The 23,887-nt window shown below is 43.9% G+C and overlaps 1 protein-coding gene across 1 annotated transcript in view; it reads left to right on the top strand.

Moving 5' to 3' along the window:
* Positions 1 to 23,887, top strand: part of CTNND2 (catenin delta 2) — a 2,320,710-nt gene that overhangs the window by 1,288,294 nt on the left and 1,008,529 nt on the right.

Below are 23,887 nucleotides of genomic sequence, written 5' to 3'. Positions count from 1 at the left end.
GAATTCTGGCTACAAAATTTGGAGGAAAAGAATAATCCTCAGTAGTTGGAAGTAGAAAGAGAACTGGTCTTCCCTTGTGTCATATTCCAGGGATGGTTCCTACAAAAATTAAGGAAAGTTTATTATTAATATAAACATGTAGTGAATTTTAGCAACTAGAGTATTTCCTTGAACATTAAATATCAAAGCACAATCAAAATGTTTCTATAGTGCCACCCAATGTTGCAAATGAATAATTATTTTATTAATTGCCAAGGGTGTTAAGGACAGATCATATGGATCAGGTTTTAAAAGGAAAAGAGCTTATGCCTTTCTAAGAGATAAGAATGAAATTTAACTTAGCAAGTTCTCATAGATTTAAATGGCTTTAATTTAGACACTGCATATTAACAGGGAAAAATCTAATACGTCCAAAAGATTGCTTTTTAAATTAATACTTTATTGAATTATTAACATTTACATTAATAATATCATAAGCAAAAACAAGGGTAACACGAAAAAAATCCATATAATACAAATATAGATATTTAATATCAACAATTACACCTTGGTTAAAGTCCCCTAATAACTAATTAGGGGAATATTTACACAGGTAATCATTTCTTGAAGAAAAAAAAACCTAAATATGAGAGACATCAATTTTTTTACCATCTAAACCTCAAAAGGTAATCAAGTTATAGATTCTTTAAAAGAAAAGTCTCAAGATGAGAGGGGTCATAAAAAATAAATTTGTTCTTACGATATGTTATACAACACTTACATGGAAATTTAAGGAAAAATAATGCTCCTAAGGATAGAACCCTAGCTTTTAATATCAAAAATTGCTTTCTCCTCAATTGCCACAAAAAAGAATATCCTTATTTTTAAAGTATTTTTGTAGGACTAAATTATTATCTTGTGCACTGCAAAAGGATACTAAAACAGTAGCCCTAGTAGGAATATCATCAATTGATGCCTCCAAAAAGGAGGTCAAGTTGGGACTATTTCTTTGTATCATATCTAATTCTTCTTCCTGACCCATAGAGCTTAGACCCATAGAGCTTCTTCCTGACCCATAGAGCATAGAAATAGGGATATAATATATCTTAGAAACTAACATTTCTTTACTTGAGGAAATTTGCAGCACTTCTAAATATTTTCTAAATTATTCTGTTGCAGAAAACCTAGTGACAGGAAAATTTAAGAACCAAAGATTCTTAGATCTCATCTCATTTTCTAAATTTTCAAGTTGTTTCTGCACTGCCAGGCTGTCTTTAATAAATTAAAGTGTCTACTGACTGTAATGAGGCAATTTGCGAGGTTACCAAAGAAGAATTAGTTTCTAAATTGTGTAAACAAACTCCATAGTCCTAAAGAGTATTCTTAGTTTCAGTGGTATAAGTCCCAAATTGAGCCATAGATTGTGTTAAAAGTTTCTCCATGTTAGTGACTGCCCTCCATACATTGACAAGAGTCACGTTCTTGAAGTCAGGAATCTCTAAATTAGAACATTCTAACACAGATGGACCTACCGTTGGGGGCTTTCCAGGCACTCCACAAGCTACTATTACGTCACTCATTTGCTTCTTGTCGCATTGAGGACTATCCAGTAGCAGGGATGATAAATTTAAAACATTCGGCAGATTATCTATGATAGATCCCTGAGTGTGAGGCAATGAGTGTAGGCCTGGCCTCTGAATGGACCCAAAGAAAAAGAAACATCCAGAGTGGAATTCTGGGTAGTATGACTCACCCTTCGTATAAGGTGTGTGTCCAAGGGTCCTCTTATCGTTGAAGAAGTTGACGACGAGGTTAATACCTTAATTTTCCTTTTCCTGCCCATGGAACTTTGAATCGGAGATAATCCACAAATGTGATGAACACGACAAGGAGTGCGCCCCATAGGCACGCCCCTTTGGCAGTGTGCCTCAGCCTCCTGGGTTTTAACCGGTCTAGAGTCGCAGTCAGATGACCTCACCAGGGGCGGAGCTCGAGACACTCCGTCTGCACACCAGCCACAGCTGAACGGGGTTTTTTAGCAGTCCCTCTGGCTGATTCCTCCAGCGGGAGGTCAATCTCTCCAGTGCACTCCCAAAAACTCGCCGCAGCCTCCTGGGTTTTAACCAGTCTAGAGTCGCGGTCAGATGACCTCACCAGGGGCGGGGCTCGGGACGTTCCATCTGCACACCTGCCACAACTGAACGGGGCTTTTTAGCAATCCTTCTGGCCAATTCCTCCAGCGGGTGGTCAATCTCTCCAATCCACTCCCCAAAAGATTTTTTAAACTTGTGATAATGATCTGGCATCCTCTAGTGTAGTTTTGGAGTTCTTTAAATATTCCATAAATGTTTATATCCAGTTACTGGGAATTACTGAAGGATTAAAAAAGTGTGGGAAAACAACTTGTGGCCTATATAGAACTTGCACAATGAGCTATTTTTTTAGAGCAAATCATTGTGGATTACAAAGTTTCAATCTCTTAATCAGTCTGATTGTATTGGTCATAGAGCAGGGGTAGATTTTCAAACATATGCGCGCGCACATGGACGTGCTGATTTTATAACATGCGTGCGCCGGCGCACACCTGTTATAAAATTGGAGGGCCGCGTGTACATGTGCGCCAGATTTTGTAATTGAACATGCATGTGCAGGCAGCAAGCGCAAGGGGTTTTACGCGTGCAGGCCTTTTAAAATCCTATTTATTTATTTATTTATTTATTTTTATATACCGGTGTTAGATTTACATATCACATCGGTTTACAAATAAATTATGGCCAGTACAGTAGATTATTAGAGAGATGTCATGGGTAGCATAACAGTGTCAGAATTATGACAAGTACAGTAGATGATTAGAGAGATGTCATGGGAGGTTATAGTTGCAACATGGGTAGAGTAACAGTGTCAAAACGGTAGAGTCAATATTGTAGTATAGTAGTGCCAAAGGATAGTATAAATAAATAACAATAGTATGGCAAACGTTATATGTTGCATGAATAGGGGTACATAGAGTGACAGGGTGGCAATTATTAACAATAGGTACATTTTGTAGCAGAGGGGGTAATAGGAATGGGTGGTATGGATAAATATATTATGTAAAAAAGGAAATGTCACAATGAATTTCTCTGAATCGCCGTATCCCCATCGGAATAGATATATTTATTTTGTGTTTGTTTTGTGTTTATTTTAAATTGTATAGCCGCATCATCAAGCCTGTCAGCGTGTTCTCTGAATGTTGACAGGAGAGCCGCCCGGACTTCTAATCATCTGCGGAAGTCTTTTTTTAGGGTTTTTTCAATTTTACATTTTTTACTGAAGCACTTATTTATAATGTAGATCTTAAATGAAAGCTCAACATACGGCCGAGGTTTCGCAGCATCAGCTGCTTCATCAGGAGCTATAGTGAAAGTGCAGAATTTTTTTCATAGGCAATCTTTCTCTGTTAAATCGATACCTGTATTGATACAATTTTTTAGATATTATCCACTTTATATCTTTCAATAGTATATTAGAAATTACTTATCTCGGGTTGGCGTGCAGTCGGACCTTCAAAATGGACGAACATCGTCTCACAACTTCTTTCCACAAGAGAAACAGAGACCATCGTTTCGTCAGACGCGAGCTTAAAAACAAGTATAGTCCAATCCTTAACTTACACGTCATCTTTCGATATGACGTCAGTATCAAGTTAGTGTTCACAGAAACACATTTAATTCAAGTTCGGCATTCAGCCCTTTCGGGTGGAGGGTATCTAAAAGATGGATCCATCTTTGTTCTGCTTTCAAAAGTTTTTGATTCAGGTCACCTCCACGCCAGTGTGGCAAAATCTGTTCTAAAACACAAACTTTTAGCTCCTCAAAAGTATGTCCTTTTTCTACACAATGGGATACAATAGGTGCAGTCATACGTTGTGTTCCTAGACTCGAACGATGCTCGATAATTCGAGTCCGAAGTTGCCTTTTAGTTTTTCCAACATATGTCATCTTACAAGTGCATTGACTTATGTAAATGACACCCATAGATTTACACGTAGTATTCTGCCTTAGTTGGATCGTGATAGATGGATTATCAAATTTAATCACTGTAGTCACAAGCATATTTGCACATACAGAACAGGTTCCACAAGCTGCATGTGAGCCAGTATTTTGTTCAATGGCAGGGATGGTCGAATCGGAATGTACCAATTGATCTTTTAAATTCGATCCTCTTGTATATGTAAATACACTAACAGGGATTGGCTTTTTTTGCCTAAAAACAAACAAATAGACGAACTGATTACATGTGTTGTGCCCTTTTCTTCTATGGCATCCACTTTTAAACAACTAATTTATCAAAATTGGCAAATACTACAACATTATGGTGAGTTTGAATCATTGCCTAGATTTACATCTTTACATTTGATCTTTTAAATTCGATCCTCTTGTATATGTAAATCTAGGCAATGAGCGGGGCCCCCGAGGAGAGGGTACTCCTAGGTAAGTTTGTAGAGGCAGAGCAGTGGAGAAAGATTCCTCTTTGCTAACTCGATTCGTAGTTGCAAGCAAAGACATTTTATGTTGGAAGCAGATGACATCACTAGGGTAGGACGCCCCCGAGGTTCGCGCCCTTGCTGGTACAAGTCTGGAGCGCGCATGTCTTTACGTCATCAGGAACATGGCGGATCCGTAGCATCAAGCCAGTCCGGGGATTCCGGGACACAGAGGCAGAGAGAAGCCGCGGAAGTATCTGTCCGTCAGAGCCGAAGGGAGTCACCACACAGGTAGAGAGGGTGGAGCGAGGGCGAGAATAGTCACGAACGCAACAGATGTTGAATAAGGTGGAGGATAGGGTTGAGCCTTGTGGAACTCCGTGAGGTAGGGGGATTGGCTTGGATTCTATATCATTGAATTTGACCTTCTATGACCTGTTTGATAGATAGGATTCGAACCATTTGAGCCTTGTGTCTTGTAGGCCGATTTCCTGTAGTCTGTGTAGTAATATTTTATGGTTGACGGTATCAAATGCAGCTGATATGTTGAGGAGGATGAGTAAGTAGGAGGTGTTGCAGTCTAGTCCTTTGAGGATTGTGTCTGATAGGGAGAGTAGCAGTGTTTCAGTGCTGAGGGAGGTTCTGAAGCTGTGTTGTGTGGGAAAGAGAATATTGTGGGAATCCAGGTGTTCAACGAGTTGTCGGTTTGCAATTTTATCGAGTATCTTGGCTAGGAAGGGTAGGTTCGATATTGGTCTGAAATTTGCTAGGTCAGTTTCATCAAGGTGTGGTTTCTTGAGTATCGGCTTGATAATGGCGCATTTTAGGTTTTCAGGGAAGGTCCCTTGTTCCAGGGATAGATTGTTTATGGATGTGATTGGTTTGGCAATGTGGCTAGGTATTTGTTTAAGGAATTTTATAGGAATTGGGTTGATGGGATGGGCTGCAGGGTTCATGGGTTGTATGATGGATTCAATTTCAGTTGATGCGATGTCGTCAAAGTGTGTCCATTTGTTGCAGATTGTGTGTGGATCTGAGGTGGCCTCAAAAATTGGGATGGGGTTTTTTGCAAGTAGATTTAGGATTTTGTTATTGAAGAATTGTGCCAGGTGGTCACTGGTGTGTGTTGGCTTGGTTGTTGTGATTGTGTTTTGGATTGGTTGGGTGAGTTCGTTGACATAAGCGAAAAGGATTTTTGGATTGTGTTGGTATCTATGGATTTTGACGGTGTAGTAGTTGCGCTTGGCTGTATCAAAATCGGTCTGGTAGATGTATAGTATAGTCTTGTAGCTGTCTTTAAGCTGGGGGGTGGGATTTAATCTCCATTTCTTTTCAGCTCGTCTTAGCAGAAGTTTGGTCTTTCTCAGTTCAGGTGTGTACCATGGTGCATTGAGTTTGGTGGAAGGTTTGAGTTCTTTCTTGATGAGTGGGCATTTGATTTTGGTGACTTCAGCGTTGATGTTGAGCCATGAGGTTATGGTAGAGTTGGTGTCCGTTGTGTTTAGGGTCTTGAGGGAGTCTGGAAGTATTTCGATTAGGTCTTCACTGGTGCATGGATTGTTGAATTCAATTAGCTTGATTGGCTTCTTAGCCTCTTGGTCGGGGTTTTTCAGCTGTATGTTGGTTATCCTTAAATGTTTTTGACACACAGAGATAGTGACATTCTCACATTTGTTATATTTCTGTAATAATATAAGAAGATTTTGGACAGGGGAAAAGGGAAGGATTAGAATACACTGAGTATCCAATGAGAGCTTCTATTTCAAATTATTACCTTGACACTGATAGCACTCATGTTAGATATTTCTTCCTCTAATTTGGAATTGATAGATATTTTATTATCCTTGCCTTACAAACTCATCTTTAACAACTAGAAGGATTGTTCCTTCCTAGAGGGACATAGTTTGTGGAATGTATTATGTTTGAGGTACAAATATGAAGATGATGCAGCTGAAAAATATATTAGATTTAGAAAATTTTGGGAAATCTGGAAAGCTATAGATCACTATGAGGGCCAAATTGAAAAGATTTATATGGATCAACAGCTTTAATTTGAATAAATCTGGCCCTTTAAAATTGTCCTCACTTTGTCCGGGTAACTTTACCCTCACAAAATTTACCTGGATATATAGGGGACAGGACTCGAAGTGTAATGAGGGTGGACTATTACAACTAGTGGTATAGCACATATTGAGCTCTATCCAGCTAAATTTGTGGGAACAGGTTTGTGTGCACAAATGGCCTAATGCTATCTGGATAACTTTATCTGAGTATTCAGTGGAATACTGATCTGAATGAAATCCACTGATTATCTAGATAATTAATCCTATCAGCAGGTATTTGAATACATGTCTATCATTAAATAATCTAAGTGGTATGATATGCTATGCACATAAAAAGTTGCCATACTAAGTCAGACCAAGGGACCATCAAGCCCAGCATCCTGTTTCCAACAGTGGCCAATCCAGGTTACAAGTACCTGGCAAGTACCCGAACATTAAGTAGATCCCATGGTACTAATGCCAGTAATAGCAGTGGCTATTCCCTAAGTCAACTTGAATAGCAGTTAATGGACTATTTTTAAACCCAGCTACACTAACTGCCCTAACCACATCCTCTGGCAATAAATTCCAAAGATTAATTGCGCATTGATTGAAAAATAATTTTCTCTGATTTGTGTTAAATCTCTGATTTGTTTTAAATCTCTGATTTGTTTTAAATGTGCTACTTGTTAACTTCATGGAGTGCGCCCTAGTTCTACTATTATCTAAAAGAGTAAACAACGAATTCACATTTACCCATTCTAGACTTTTCATGATTTTGTATATCTCCATCATATCCCCCCCTCAGCCATCTCTTCTCCATACTCACCAGCCTTAATCTCTTTAGCCTTTCCTCATAGGGGATCCATTCTATCCCTCTTATCATTTTCACCCTTTTCTGTACCTTTTCCAGTGCATCTATATCTTTTTTGAGATGTGGCGACCAGAATTGCACACAGTATTCAAGGTGTGGTCTAACCATGGAATGACACAGAAGCATTATGACATTCTCAGTTTTATTCTCCAGTCTCTTCCTTAATAATTCCCAACATTCAGTTTGCTTTTTTCACCACCACAGCACACCGAGCCAACAGTTTCAATGTATTGTTCACTATGATGCCTAGATTATTTTCCTGGGTGGTAACTCCTGTCATGAAAACTAACATTGTGTATCTACAGTATGGATTAGTTTTCCCTATGTGCATCAACTTGCACTTGTCCACATACATTTCATCTGCCATTTGGACACTTAGTCTTGCAGTCTCACAAAGTCCTTCTGCAATTTATCACTATCCCCTTGTGATTTAAATACTCTGAATAATTTTGTGTCATTTGTAAATTTGTTCACCTCACTTGTCATTTCCCTATCCAGATAATTTATAAATATATTAAAAAGCACTGGTCCAAGTACAGATCCATGAGGCTCTCCACTGTTTATCTCTCTTCACTGAGAAAACTGACCATTTAATCCTACTCTCTGTTTCCTGGTTTTTAACCAGTTTGCAATGACACAAGTACATTTCCTCCTTTCCCATAACTTTAATTTTCTTAGAATTTGCTTATGGGGGACTTTGTCATACACCTTCTGAAAAATACACTACATCTATCTACCAGTTCATATGTATCCATATGTTTGTTAACCCCTTCAAAAACTGTAGGAGATTTGTGAAGCAAGACTTCCCTTGGGTAAATCCATGCTGGCTGTATCGCATTAAATCATATTTATTTATATGTTCTGTTATTTTTTATTCTTGAGAATAGTTTCCCTGATTTTTCCCAGTACTGAAGTCAGGCTCACGGTTCTGTAGTTTCCTATATCACCACTAGAGCCCTTTCTCAATATCGGGGTTACATTGGCCACCTTTCAGTTTTCAGATACAATGGACGATTTTAATGATAGGTTACAAATTACTTAGTAATAGGTCTGAAATTTCGTTTTGAGTTTTCACAACCCTGTGGTGTATAAAATCTGGTCCTGGCAATTTCCTACTCTTTACTTTGTCAGTCTGGTCTATTACATCTTCCAGATTCACCTTGATTTGATTCAGTTCATCTCTGGAACAGGTATCTCCCCACATCTTCATATTTAAGCACTGAAGCAAAGAATTCATTTACAGGCCGATACAGTAAAGTGCGCTCCACCGAGCGCACTGTTAACCCACGGTTAGATGCGTGTTTTCAACGCGCTAGCTTTACCCCTTATTCAGTAAGGGGTAATAGCGCGTCGAAAACGCGCGTCCAACCCCCTCCTGAAACTAATAGCGCCCGCAACATGCAAATGCATGTTGATGGCCCTATTAGTTATTCCCGCGCGATTCAGAAAGTAAAATGTGCAGCCAAGCTACACATTTTACTTTCAGAAATTAGCCCCTAACCAAAGATAGGCGTTAATTTCTCTCTGCTCCGGGAAAGTGTATAGAAAAGCAGTAAAAACTGCTTTTCTGTGCACCCTCCGACTTAATATCATGGCGATATTAAGTCGGAGGTCCCAAAAGTAAAAAAAAATTTAAAATAAAAAAATTTAAAATCAGCCCAGGACTCGCGGGTTGAAAACCGGAGACTCAATTTTGCCGGCATCCGGTTTCCGAACCCGTGGCTGTCAGCGGGTCCGAGAACCGACGCCGGCAAAATTGAGCGTCGGCTGTCAAACCCGCTGACAGCCGCCGCTCCTGTCAAAAAGGAGGCGCTAGGAAGGTGCTAGTGTCCCTAGCGCCTCCTTTTACCGCGGGCCCTAATTAGCATAATTTTATTTACTGTATCGCGCGCACAGGCCACTGGCCTGTGCGCGAGTTGGGAGAGTGGACGCTTGCCCGCTCTCCCGCGTTTCTGTATCGGCCTGTTAGTCTTTCCACGATAGCCTTATCTTTCCTAAGTAGCCTTTTAAGCCTTCGTTCATTAAGGGGTAGATTTTAAAAGCTTGCACGTGCTACTCGGCGCACACACATGTAAGCCCGATTTTATAACATGCGCGCGCAGGAGTGCGCATGTTATAAAATCAGGGGTCGGCGCACGCAAGAGGGTGCATAATTGTGCACCTTGGCGCGCTGAGCCCACTCCGAGCCATACTGCCTTCCCCCATTCCCTCCCAGGCTGATCCAAAATCGGAGTGGCCTCAGAGGGAACTTCCCTACCCCCCACCCCACCTTTCCTTCCCTTCCCCTACCTCCTCTGCCATTTCCCCCTACCTTTGATTATTTCTTTTTTTTATCACAAATCTTACTTCAGCCCTGGGGCTGAAGTAAGTTGCGCGCGCCAGCTGATTGCTGGCGCGCGATCCCTGGCACAGCAGCAAATATGGCCACTGTACCTGGAGCCTGACCCCGCCCCTTTTTGCAAGCCCCGGGACATACATGTATCGTGGGGCTTTCCGTGCGTCGCCGGGCCTTTTTAAAATAGGCCCGGCGTGCGTAGACCCGGTTATGCGCATATATCCTCCGGATTTATGCGTGTAACCCTTTTAAAATCCGGCCCATAATGTTCCAGCCGATTCCCTCACAGGCTTCCTGCTTTGGATATATTTTTAAAAGTTTTTATTATGACATTTTGTCTCTACGGCAAATTCTTTCTTAACCTGTCTTATCAATGTTTTACATTTAACTTGACAATGCTTATGCTTGTTCATATTTTCTTCAGATGGATCCTTCTTCCAATTTTTGAAGGATTTTTTTTTTGGCTCAAATAGCCTCTTTCACCTCATCTTTTAATCATTCCAGTAATTTTTTGGCCTTCCTTCCACCTTTCTTGATGCATGGAATTCATCTGGACTGCACTTCTAAGATGGTATTTTTAAACAATGTCCATGTCTGTTGTACACTCTTAATCTTTGTAGCTGCGTCTTTCAGTTTTTTTTTCTGTCTTCCTCATTTCATCGGTAGCAGAAAGGGAAGGGGCCACAGGGGCCGTAGCCCTTGAAAATTCAGGCTGCCACTGGCAACGACTGCTCCCCCCTGCCCTTCTAATATTCCATCGGGCTCCCTACTTATCATGCATATCTAGAAGCTTGTATCGTTTATTGTTTTATGAGAAATGCTGATGTTTTTGTTTTTCCATTGCTGCACTGCCGAGTTTGGCTTGTTGCAGTTTCTGGTTCAGTTTTTATCTGCATGTTTCTGTTTGTACTTTATGGTCTCTTTTTTCTGTATTAGGTGAGGGTCAATTTGTGCTCTGCATAAGTGACCAAGGTGAGGTATTCTGCTACTGAGTAGTTTCTGTGTAGTGATTTATAGCAACCTGATGTGAATTGGTGTTTTAAGGATGAGAATTGTGCAGTGTTGCATTTTTATGGATAGGGTTCTTAATGTTTGAATGCTGGAAGTTAGTGTAATTTTGGTATGGGAGGTTTAGTATACTGTAACTGTATTCAATTTACTTATGGCTTTCTGAGGGCCAAGCCAAACCAACCAACACAATTTACAATAGGTCTGATACCGTATAGGTTCCAAGTATCTGTTGCAAAGTTTCTTCATTAGCAACATAGCAGTGTATGTAAATGTAATATACATGTTGTAAGTAATAATTTTACCTCGGAAGACTGTACTTTGAATGTCCTTTTTCATGTAAAATTTGTTATAAATGCATAATTATTGTGTGTATGGGGGCAAGACAAGTTTGCAAGATTCATATAGGGTGCCTAATAGCCTTGTATTAACCCCAAGAGAATTCAGTGCATAGAAGATCTCACCATTCACCATCTCCCACTTCCTCAGGGTTCAAAGGCTGGGGCAACATATCAAGGTGAGCTTTGTTGTTCTTTTTTTATCAGGCGAGTGGTGTCCAAACATTTAGAACTTTTTAAATATCTGTAGGCTGCATTTTCTTGGTTTCTGATTGGTGATCTTCTCTCTCTCCATACATAGTGCAGAATAGTTGCTTAATACTGACACTTCTGTTAGTAAGGCTGTTTTTCTCAGGGGCAGAGAAAAACAGAAATAAGACCCTAGCAGTTTTCTAGCATCAAGTATGTTATTGGTAGGTCTGGGAATGAATAATTCCAGTCTATGATTTATGCAAAGAAAGAATTACATTAACTGTAAACATAAAGTAAGACATTGGCATTGGAGATGGAGATGGAGTTGGAATGAAGCTAGGGGTGAAGCTTGGATGCCCTCCCCCCCCCCCCCCCCCCCCAAGACAAAACATTGTTCTGCTGCCCCTGCCTCATTCTATCAGTTTCCTGTTTCAAAGTTTAGTGCTAGAGCTGTAGATTTACTTATTGCTCCCCTACCAGCCAATTCAAATTTGGTCATGTTATGATCACTATTGCTAAGTGGCTGCACCACCATTATCTGTCACCAAACACTTTTTTTTTTTTTTAATTTATATTTTATTAATTTTCACAGTTTACACTTTATGAAAACATAAAGAAAAAAGTGGAATATATAATTGAATTTCATACAATTAACATAAATATAAAGATATAGTATACATTTCCACTATTACCTATATTTAGGAGGAGACCAAGAAAACTAAAAGTTTGGTAAGTAAATTAATCACTAGTAATCACAGAGAGAGAGTATTTAATTTCTATGTGGCTTCTGTCTCTAATGCAGAAGTTGGATGTTTATCTGTAAGAAATATTTCTAATTGTGTTGGATCCAAAAAACCATATTTTCTTCCATTATAATTCAACAAACACAAACATGGAAATTTTAGAAAAAATGTAGCACCTAGTGCCAATACTTTAGATTTTAATAACAGGAAAGTTCTCCTTGTAGCCTGAGTGGCCCTAGCCACATCAGGATATATTTGAACTTGTTGTCCACAGAATAATATATCTTTAACCGAAAAATATTTCTTAAACAATTTCTCCTTATCCTGTTCGGATACACATGATATTATTAGAGTAGCTCTCTTATTTATCAGGTCTACCGACTCTTCTAAAAAAGTCGATAGGCCTGGTGAGGAGGGTTCATCCCCTACATCCTGCCCTCTAGATCCTCTAGAGGTTTTCTAAGGTAAATAAAATATCTTTGACAATTTAGGGATTTCATCCTCCTCATATAAGAGGTTCTCTTTAAGGTATTTTTTAAATAATTCCCAAGGAGATAGGAACCTTGTCATAGGAAAATTTATTAATCTTAGGTTTTTTACCCTTATTAAATTTTCCATATATTCCATATCTTTATGGATGATCAGACTATCTTTGATAAAGGCATTTTCTGATGCCTGTATCAGTTGTATCTTATTAGTGACCATTACCATATCTTTCTCACATTTTTCAATTTTCTTTTCGTGATTTTCTATAGACATCCTGTTTTCTTTAATAGTAGCTAGTAATGAATTATTCATTTTAATAACATTACTATCCAACTTCATTATCATTTTTCCCAGATCTTCCAAGGTTAGTTTCCCCTGGGTTCCCCCTAGGGTTCCCCCTGGGGATAAACTAACCTTAATGCCGGTAGAATTAGACTGCTCTAATAGAGAGGAGATACTTTTCTCAGTCCAATTGGATTCAGCCTGATTACTCAGGCTAGTGTCCGTTTGGACCAATCCTACCGGTACTTCAGCTGGGTCCGATGGTATTGCACCAGCCGGTTGTAGGGGAGACTTCGGACCTTCGCCGGGACTCAGGGATGCATAAAATTCTGCTCCCCCGCTGTCCTCTCTTGGCTGTTCCACCATTCTTACCACGTGGTGGTTCATGGGTCCAATGCGTGTTAGCTGACTAGGTGAGGAGGTTAAGATCCTAGCCTTCCTTTTCCTCCCCATAGACAATTAAATAGAAAACCTAAACCAAATCGGTAGCGCCCTTCGCCGGTCCCCGGTCTTCTCCGGTCTAAGCCGGTCAAAGCCGCGTGCCCCTTCGGCGCGTGCGGCTTAGGCGTGGCACCGGCGGCAGCGGGGCGCCGCCCCTCTGCAGATTTTATAGCGAGGGGGGTGGGGTGGGCGTCGGGCTGACGTCACCTCCCAGCGACTCAGTCCTCCGTCGTTGACTCTCACCAGCCGACACGTTCACAGAAGGAGCGGACTCCTCTCTCTCCTCACGCCTCCTCCTGGCACTGTGATTTCCCTCTGCAGATTTTATAGCGAGGGGGGGTGGGGTGGGCGTCGGGCTGACGTCACCTCCCAGCGACTCAGTCCTCCGTCGTTGACTCTCACCAGCCGACACGTTCACAGAAGGAGCGGACTCCTCTCTCTCCTCACGCCTCCTCCTCCACCAAACACTTTTCACTACTTATCAGTGCCTAAAGAGTTTCAGGAAATTTGCTGTTCACTAAAGTTGGAGCAGAGTTTCAGCACATAGATTTGCTCTCTTTATTCCCAACCAAGACTATAGAATTCTAGCATCTTCATGACTAGTTCAGTCTGAAGTGCCAATCAGGGCACACAATAATAGAATTACCATTCTGGCTAATGGTCATCAGACTGGTAATAGTATTTTGTCCAATGGCACTGCAGGATGTTTCAGTCTTACAGCTTCTTCAAGGATACTGGGATTTGTATTCTGTCAAAGCTTCATTCTGAGTCAAGCCAGCATCTCAAGCTTCTGTTGAGCTCTTTGGGAAAACCATTCACAATACAAAGTAATAAATCACAAAGCATTCAAAACCCTTGTTTCGCCACTCGTCTCATCTTACAAGGATTTGTGTGTGTAAAAAGGCAGTAAAAGATTCAACTTTTATGTGTGTAAGTTGCTATTTTAAAAGACACACGTGTGCAGTTTCCAAGTTACTCACATGTTTTTACACCTGATAATTTATCTGGTGTAAAAGGCTATAGAGCACCTACCGTGTTTCCCCGAATATAAGACAGCGTCTTACTTTCTTTTTACTCCCAAAAGTCCCACTATGTCTTACTTTCAGGGTATGTCTTATATTGGAAAAAAAACCTGAGTGTTCAAAAAAAAATTATTTTTAAATACCTGTCGGAGGGCCGCGTGGGTCCAGGCGGCTGGCGGCGGGAGCCGGGTGGTCGCGTGTTAAATCTAGGCCGCGGGCGGGTGGGCGCTTGTTCCAGGCGGCGGCGGCGGGTGGACGCGCGTTAGTTCGAGACGGCCGGCGGGCGGCGGGTGGTCGCGTGTTAAATCTAGGCCGGGTCGCACAGGCGCGCATTCATTCACTGCCGGTGGGGGCTGCCTCGGCAGCCCCCACCGGCAGTGAATGAATGCGCGCACAGGCCCACAGCGCCTGTGCGACCCCTGCGATTCGGCGCTGGGGGCTGCCGGTGGGGGCTGCCGGTGGGGGCTGCGGCAGTGAATGAATTCATTCATCCAGGCGGAGGAGCCGGCTGCTTTCGCCGCTGCCGGCTGCTTTCGGCTGCCGCTGCCGGCTGCTCGCTGCCGGCTGCTTTCGGCGCTCAAGGCAGTCACACACAGCATGTGACTGCCTTGAGCGCCGAAAGCAGCCCCCACCGGCAGTGAATGAATGCGCGCCTGTGCGACCCGGCCTAGATTTAACACGCGACCACCCGCCGCCCGTCTCGAACTAACGCGCGTCCACCCGCCGCCGCCGCCTGGAACAAGCGCCCACCCGCCCGCGGCCTAGATTTAACACGCGACCACCCGGCTCCCGCCACCAGCCGCCTGGACCCACGCGGCCCTCCGACAGGTATTTAAAAATAATTTTTTTTTGAAATGACAGGTACGTCTTACTTTCGGGGGATGTGTTACATTAGCCGACCCCCCTAAAATTCTCACTACGTCTTACTATCAGGGGTGTCTTACTATCGGGGAAACACGGTAATATCCTTGCACTGGCCATGGGAGGAGAGGGTGAAGACCTGAGGGGTGGGGAGGTATCATTTTTTTAAATTGACTGGTGCTTTTTGGTGGGACAGTTCATTAACAGAGTAGGGGGTGGTAGTAGCACAGTAATTGTTCACACAATGCAACAAAAAAGCTAGCGCTGGCCCTTTCTCTGCATATCTGTGTATGAGAGGAAGACTCTGAGCACGTGCATATGTGTGAGAGCAGGAGAGAGCAAGCCTGTGTGAGAGACTCTGTGTATGTGTGATACACTTAGGGGCGGATTTTCAAGGGTTACGCACGTAACACCGAAAACCCGCTCCTGCGCCCTCCGAGCCTATTTTGCATAGGCTTGGCGACGAGCGCATGTCCCGGTGCTTGAAAAAAAGGGGCGGGGCGTGGCCAGAGGCCTCCGAAGGCCTGCTTGGCCAGAGAATCGCACAACCTATGCCTGCCCAAAGGCAGGCGCAACTTAAATAATAAAGGTAGGGGGGAGGATTTAGGTAGGGCTGGGGGGTGGGAAGGTGTGGGGGGGGGGGCGAAAGGAAAAGTTCCCTCTGAGGCCGCTTCGATTTCGGAGTGGCCTCGGAGGGAACGGGGAAAGCCATCGGGGCTCCCCTAGGACTCGGCGCGTGCAAGGTGCACAAGTGTGCATCCCCTTGCATGCACTGACCCCGGATTTTATAACATGCACATGGCTGCGCACGCATGTTATAAAATCAGGCGTAGATTTGTGCGTGCTGGGTTGCGTGCACAAATCTATGCCCGCGCGTAGGTTAGAAAGTCCGGCCCTTAGTATGAGAGAGTAAGTCTGTGTGAGAGATCTTGTTTGTATGAGAGCATATGTGTGTGTGTATGTGAGGGAGAGAGAGCCTGTGTGAGAGGCTGTGGTGTGTATGTGAGAAGAGAACCACTGAGTGTAACTTTCAAACTGATGTGCAGGCGCACATTTGTATGCATGTCAGCCTGCAGCCAAGGACGAGGCTAGTTTATAACTTGCGCACAAATATGTGCAAAAGTTATAAAATAGCATGGCCATGCGCAGATGTGCTCCTAATTTTAAGTGGGTGTGTTGCGTAAGTCAGGGGATTTTAAAAGGGGCACACGCCAGTGCCATTCCCAGTTTAACATTTCATCCACCAGTTTACCCAGTTGACAGCTAGGTCCTCCAACTACTCCCCTAAGTTGATAGCCTACACTCCCCAGGTTACCCCAGATCCTTTAAACCAGTGGTCCCCAACCTTTTTTGCACCAGGGACCGACTTCAATCAAGACCATTTTCATAAAATCATGAGAGGTCTAGAACGGGTAGATGTGAATCGGTTATTTACTCTTTCAGATAATAGAAAGACTTGGGGGCACTCCATGAAGTTAGCATGGGGCACATTTAAAACTAATCGGAGAAAGTTCTTTCTCACTCAACGCACAGTAAAGCTCTGGAATTTGTTGCCAGAGAATGTGGTTTGTGCAGTTAGTATAGCTGTGTTTAAAAAAGGATTGGATAAGTTCATGGAGGAGAATTCCATTACCTGCTATTAAGTTCACTTAGAGAATAGCCACTGCCATTAGCAATGGTTACATGGAATAGACTTAGTTTTTGGGTACCTGCCAGGTTCTTATGGCCTGGATTGGCCTCTGTTGGAAACAGGATGCTGGGCTTGATGGACCCTTGGTCTGACCCAGTATGGCATTTTCTTATGTTCTTATGTCCATGGCCCAGCAAGGCGGGGTGGGGGTGGGGAAGGGGCATTGCTTTGGTCATATGGGGGCGGGGTTATGGATGGGGTTGGATTTTAGTGCATACTTATCATTTAATTATGACATTTATAATGTGAATGTGACTCAACTCACCATAGGTTCAGAATGTCCATTCTCTCTCACACATACACTGTCACATACATACACATTCATGCTCTTATACCCAACCATTAGCTCTCGCTCTCACAGACACTGACACACTCTCAGGCTGTAAGATACTCTCTCCCCGTCCACCCCCCCCCCCCCCCACACACACACACACTCTTACTCCCCTGGATTTTCTCATTCACACTCATGCTCTCACTCTTACTGGCTCCCTCACAACCTCAGAGCCTCTCTCATTCCTCTGCTGCCACTGTCACTGCTGCCGCGTGGCTATTGGAGAAGTGCTGATTGCTGCTACTGGCACTGTGGCCCATTCGACTGCCTTGTACATTGTGAGATCCGCATAGAGAAAGTGCTACTCTTGCACATTCCCAAAGATTACATGTGCCAATCAGTAAAAAGTATTTTTTTTTTACATCTGCAGTCTGATCTTAGTTATCTAATCGGTTGGTCACAGGCTTTTTTTTCCCCACCTTCCCTTTCTTATTTTTTTGCCAATTGCATTTATATTGCCTTTTTTTCTATTTCTTTTCTCTCCATCTGTCTTCTTCCCTCACACAGTCAGGTTCTCATTCTCACATGCTTTCTCTCTCTCTCTCACACACACACACAGGCTCTCACTCTCACATGCTCTCTCTCATACAATCATTCATACACACAGTCTCTCACTGGCACATGCTGTCTGATTCACACACACAGGCTCTCTCTCACTCCCACATGCTGTCTTGATCAAGCACAGGCTCTCACTCTCACATGCTGTCTCTCTCACACACACAGAGGCTCTCACATGCTCTCTGCAAACATTCAGGTCCTCATTCCCACACACAGTCTCTCAACTCACTCTCACACACAATCTCTCAACTCATCGCATACACACACACATACACACTCTACAAACCCTCAGTCTCTTTCTCACCTCTGGGCTCCTCTTCACAGGCTGCTGCAGGATGGGCTCTGCAGCGGCCCTGGTCTTCTCGGGCCGCAATGCTCCTCTTCTGCACATGGCTGAAACTCCTCCTCCTTCCTGCCTGCGCAGCTCCGGCAACATTTTTCTTCCTGGGCAGGGCGGGCAGGAAGTAGGAGGAGCAACTGCAGTGGCTGAAGCTCCTCCTTCCTGCCTGCGCGGCTCTGGCAACATAGTTCACCGCTCAGCCGCGACACGCTAATTTGCTTTTTGGTTCATGGGTTTGGAGGAGGCGGGTCTCTAGCCTCGCCCCGCCTCGCCACAGCAGCGGTAGCCAATGAATGGCAGCCGGGGAGAGCGGCGCCGCGGACCGGCAAAAAACCCCCAATGGCCTGGTACTGGTCCGCGGACCGGTGGTTGGAGACCCCTGCTTTAAACCATTCAGAAATGACGCGATCCTTTTATTTTATAATTTACACATCATCTATAGCAGAAGTAACGTTATGCGGCAGGGGACCTCGGCGCGCGCCAGGGCGCATAAGTATTTATGTGCATATCTCTTAGCCAGGCCCCAAAAAGCCCGTGACCCACCCAGACCACGCCCATGTCCCACCCCCTTTTGGAAATGTATACGATGTGCATGTCACAGCATTTATGTGCTTATATAGGCACTTCTAAATATACGGTTGGCACATGCAAGCCCAACTTCTTCGTGGATCCCCTAATTTCAATGTGCTCTGGGCTTTAAAATTCATCATTGAGTGTGAGAAAGCCTGTGTGTCTGTTTGAGGGGTCAGATGAGGGTACATCCCAGGACACTGAGAGAGCTCAGAAATGTGCCTGCGGGTCCGTTTCCATGCCCTGTTGCCCCAATGGTATACAAATTTGAATATTGTCCTCGTAAATAAAAATGTCAAAATGGCTTTGCACGCTTTCTAAGCATTTTCCTTTTTATATCTGCTGGGAGATTTTTCCATTTTGCCCAGCGGTGGGCCATTCCCCCTTTTTTTGGAATTGGTTAGTGCTCCTTTATATAATCTGGGCTTGAGTTTGCTCAGCTTGTTTTGGCTCTAGGTTTGGTTGTATTTTTGGCATTTGGCAATTTGATGGGCCCTTTATCCTACTACCAATGGATTGCCAGAAGAAATACAATTTTTGTTCCCTCCTGGGCAGAAGAATAGCGAGAATAAATACTTGGACTTTCAGAGAGTGGGACCTATTTATGTGACCTGGCCAGCCTTGAAGGGAGGCCCACCTTCCTAGTGGGAACAGGATTGGGACTACCTGTCTTTCTGACATTTGAGTCGGCTTGCAATTCTCAGGGAGACAGTTTTGGGCCGAAGACTAGAAGAAGGGGACAGAATATTTGGCCTTCACTTTCCTACCCCCATATCTGGGTCCCTTTTTTAACATTGGTGTTATGTTTTAACTTGGTTTGTGGGCCCTTGGGTCTTGGAGAGAGCTGACTCCACCCACCGGGAGGAGCCCTGTGGGGACTCTCCACGACAAGGCGGGGTCTCAGGAGTGATGGACACAGGAGTCAGAGAATATTTATTTTACAGTAAAGCGAAACCCGAGGAGCGGGTTATAAACTCAGTCCTGGAATTAGAAGACCTGGAATGGATACTCCGGTAGTGGTCTGCAGAGCGGGATAACCTGGGGAATCTTTGCTTCTTGATAATCTTGTGCGTGGTAGCTCTGAAGTGATCCGTCATGTGGGGTAGGCCATAGGCAAATGTGAGTAACTGACACAAGACAGCATAAATCCGGTAGTGGTCCGCAAGGTGGGGTAACCCGGAAAGTACTTGCTTCAGATATAGCTTGTGTGTTATAGCTTTGGTAGTGGTCCGCAGCGCGGGATAAGCCAGAGGTAGGAGTTGGTAATTGGCACAAGACTGCGTGGATCCGGTAGTGGTCCACAGAGCGGGGTAACCCGAGGATCCCACACAGCAGGATAGATGAGATGATGAAGAGTAGGTCTTGTACTCACAATGCAGTAGAGAAGACGTAGAGGAAGTAGGGGAGATCCGATGCAGGAGAACTCCCTTAGCTGAAGAAGGTGAGACAGGCAGGAGAGGCTCTCCGAGGAGCGGATAGCCCTGAGTGCAGCAAGGCCCCCGAGGAGCGGGTACCTGAGTCACTCAGCCAGGAACGCCGGTACAGCGATGCGAAGCGTCTCAGAGAAAGGAATAGCAAGATGGAATCCTTGCTAACTCATAGGTAGGAAAGTCCGGTTAGCTTAAATACACATAGGCAGTGACGTCATGCAGAGGGTATGCCCCAGGGTTCCCGCCATGACGTGCACAAGAAGGAGGCAGGCGCGTGCGCGCGTGCCCTAGGTCACTCTTGGTTCAAGATGGCGACCGGGATCGCCCTCGCCGTCCCAGGAACGCCAAGGAGGTCGGTATGCAGAGGCAGAGACGGCCATCTTAGCCAGAGTTGAGGCTACTGGGCAAAATGAGGTGAGTAGCAACGGTCGCAGCTGTCTGCGACCGACGGGCGCAACATTTGGAACCAAGATAATGATTCAGTCTGAGAAATGGATAAGGAGATTGTGATTTTTGGAGTCATTCTTTTGCTTTTCATGATAATTGTTGCAATCCTTGTATAGATATTATTTTTTAAGTTACATTAAATATTTTTTATTTTGAATACCACTCCAAAGTCTGTAGCCTGATTTATTTGACTCATATTTGTGCATGCGATTGTGCGTACAGGTTGATTTTAATAAAAAAACAATGCGCATATTGGCACACGGGCAGAGAAACGCAGTTTTAAATTGCGCTCAAAAGTACGCGCCTATCATTTAAAGTACCCCCATACACATATTTTGGCTAGGGCTTTAGCGGCTTTTACGCACACATGCAGAAGGATTTTAAAACATGCTCGCGTGAGGAAAAAAACAGTTTTTCTAAGTAGTCCACCAGTTTACCTAGTTGATATTCAAGGTCTTTAAGACCCCTCTGGTTCTTCAACCTGCATGCCCTCCACTTGACTCCAAACCCTCAAGCTGTGCTAAACACCGTAAAACTTGAAATCTCCAGGACCAGAAGTAAGGATAACAAGCCGATGCACGACATGTTCACCTTTTTTAAAATGTGGATTTACACATGTAAATCTTTGCCCCTCCCTGGAATGCCCATACCCAGCCCCTTTTCTGTCCCCTTCTTCTTGATACAAGGCTTCTTAAAATGTGCATTGCTCGTGCAAGGCCCGCATATGTGCAAGCAATGCTTTTAAAATCAACCCGTACGTGAGTACATTGTGAGACATTGAGGGTGAGAGGTGAGAGACTTTGTGAAATACCCACCACCAGCACCATGGGCCCTGGAGGCTTGTCCTCCCTCCCGCTGGACCCTGGTGCCCAGTGCCGAAACTCTGGATGCATGAGAGAAGGAGAAGACCGGGACAGTCATTGCTGTAACCTCTGCATTAGGGACTTTAAAACCAAGAAGGGGTTACACTAAGGGGCTGATTTTCAAAGGGTTACATGCGTAACCCCGAGAATCCTCTCCTGCGTGCGCCGAGCCTATTTTGCATAGGCCCGGCGACGCACGCAAGCCCTGGGACGCGCGTATATCCTGGGGCTTGAAAAAGGGGGTGGGGGGTGGGTGGGGCTGGAGCCTCCAGGCACAACGGCCATTTGTCGCTGTGCCTGGGATCGCGGGCCGGCCATTGGCCAGTGTGTGCAACCTACGTCTGCACAGAGGCAGGCACAAGTTCTAAGTTAAAGGTAAGGGGGGGGTTAGGTAGGGCTGGGGGGCGGGTTATGTAGGGGAAGGGAGGCGAAGGTGGGGGGGGGAAGAAGGAAAGTTCCCTCCAAGGCCGCTCCGATTTTGGAGCGGCCTCGGAGGGAAAGGAGGAAGACTGCACTGCACGGCTCGGCGCATGCAAGTTGCACAATTGTGCACCCCCTTGCACACGCCAACCCTGGATTTTATAACATGCGCACGGCTGCTGGAGTGAGTCACCATGTAGCCATGCTGTCTGCATTCCATTATCCATTCATTCAAATCCTTTTCCATTCCATCGTAATGCGTACGTTTGAAACACTTTCTTTGACTTTGACATTTCTTGCCGCTTTGCCTCATTTTGTCTCCAATCTCTAACGTAAATTCTGTGCAGCTGCAAAATCAGTGGCTCCTTTGCACATTCAACAACTTTCAGTTTAAGCAGTGCTGTGTTAGAAGCTCTCTTTTTCTTTTCCCAAGGGTAAGAAGTCATTATTCTAATGGCTGTCCCCAGTGGTTTACTCCTTCCCTCCACCATGGCTATCCCTGGTCATTCACTCTGTCCCTTCCTCTCCTTCCCGATTCCTTAGCTCACTCACTCAGGTGCACCCTCCCTCCTCTCCCTCGAGGTCCCAGTGTAGCAGTGGAACAGCAACTCAAACGCCCCCCCCCCCCCCCCCGATCCCTTAACTCACCTGTACTATCAGTCAGAGCAGGAGTAACAGCCTGGTGTATTTCATCTACCTTAAGAGCCATGTGCTTATCTCTGGGAAGTGAGAAATCTTTGGGAGGGATGGGGGAGAAGGTAGAAAGGAAGGGATTACGAGAGAAGTGTAGGAGGGGATGAAAATCCAGGTGAGAGAATGGAGGAGGTCCCTCAGTTTTCTGGTGCTCATGATAGAGGCAGATGTTGTGTAGGGGTTGATGACGAAGGTGAGCTAATGAAAAGAGGAAGGGCCTTACCAAGGGTTCAAGCAGGATAGGTCTGTGGTACATTCTGACACCCTTATCTTATTGGCATCCGCCTGCAGACAAGGAACACCTACCTGATAAAATATGTCGCTACTGTGTGCAGAAGCAAACACTGCATGAACCTACCTCATTCTCTCTGTCCCCAAAACCCCAATTTCAGGATGACAAACCTTATAATTTTCCAGGCCAGCTGACAGGCTTTTTCTGCTGGTTAGTTTCTGACATATCTGGAGGAAAAAAATAAAGGGATCTTGGAAATGTAGTCAGATGCCCTAAAGCAGAGGTGGACAATTGCTGTCCTTGAGGGCCGCCAAACCAGTTAAATTTTCTGGATATCCCTAATGAATATGCTTGAATAGATTTCCAAAGAATTCTAATTTAACAATTAAATACCCAACAAATGACAATATCATAAAGATTTTAGCTCACGTAATGGTGTAATCTGCAGCCTCTCACCACGCAATGGGCCGCAACCGACATGATGTGAACGTGTTCTCGAATGCTGGTATAAAAAAACCTTAAATAAATAAAATAAATAAATCAGCCTTTAGAGCTTTTTATTTATAATCATTTATTGTCATTTGTCCACCCACCAATTACCTTTATTCAACCTAATTCTATAAATGTGTAAATTTTCACAACTTTCTTAGAACTGACGTTCTTTAAATATCGAATTCAAAGATAGAATACTTAGCCTTAGTCCAGTCTTCTTCAGGGGAATTGTAACTATCAAGTCAGGCCTATTCCTCTGAAGAAGACTGGACCTTAGTTGAAACATCAAGTCAGGCCAATATATTCTGTATAGAATATATTGGCCTGACTTGATAGTTACAATTCCCCTGAAGAAGACTGGACCTTAGTTGAAACATGATTCATGTTGGGATGTTTAAAATTTAACAGCAATGCAGTGTAGCTGCCTGATTGAAAATATTAATGGCTAAGTATTCTATCTTTGAATTCGATATTTAAAGAACGTCAGTTCTAAGAAAGTTGTGAAAATTTACACATTTATAGAATTAGGTTGAATAAAGGTAATTGGTGGGTGGACAAATGACAACAAATGATTATAAATAAAAAGCTCTAAAGGCTGATTACAGCCTGCGGCCCATTGCGTGGTGAGAGGCTGCAGATTACACCATTACGTGAGCTAAAATCTTTATGATATTGTCATTTGTTGGGTATTTAATTGTTAAATTAGAATTCTTTGAAAATTGTGTGTTTAGAGTGGGTTTAGTCTCCTCTCTC

Source organism: Rhinatrema bivittatum, chromosome 2 (genome assembly GCF_901001135.1).
Source record: "Rhinatrema bivittatum chromosome 2, aRhiBiv1.1, whole genome shotgun sequence".
NCBI classification, from domain to species: Eukaryota; Metazoa; Chordata; class Amphibia; order Gymnophiona; family Rhinatrematidae; genus Rhinatrema; species Rhinatrema bivittatum.
This window is presented reverse-complemented; position numbering and strand designations above follow the sequence as displayed.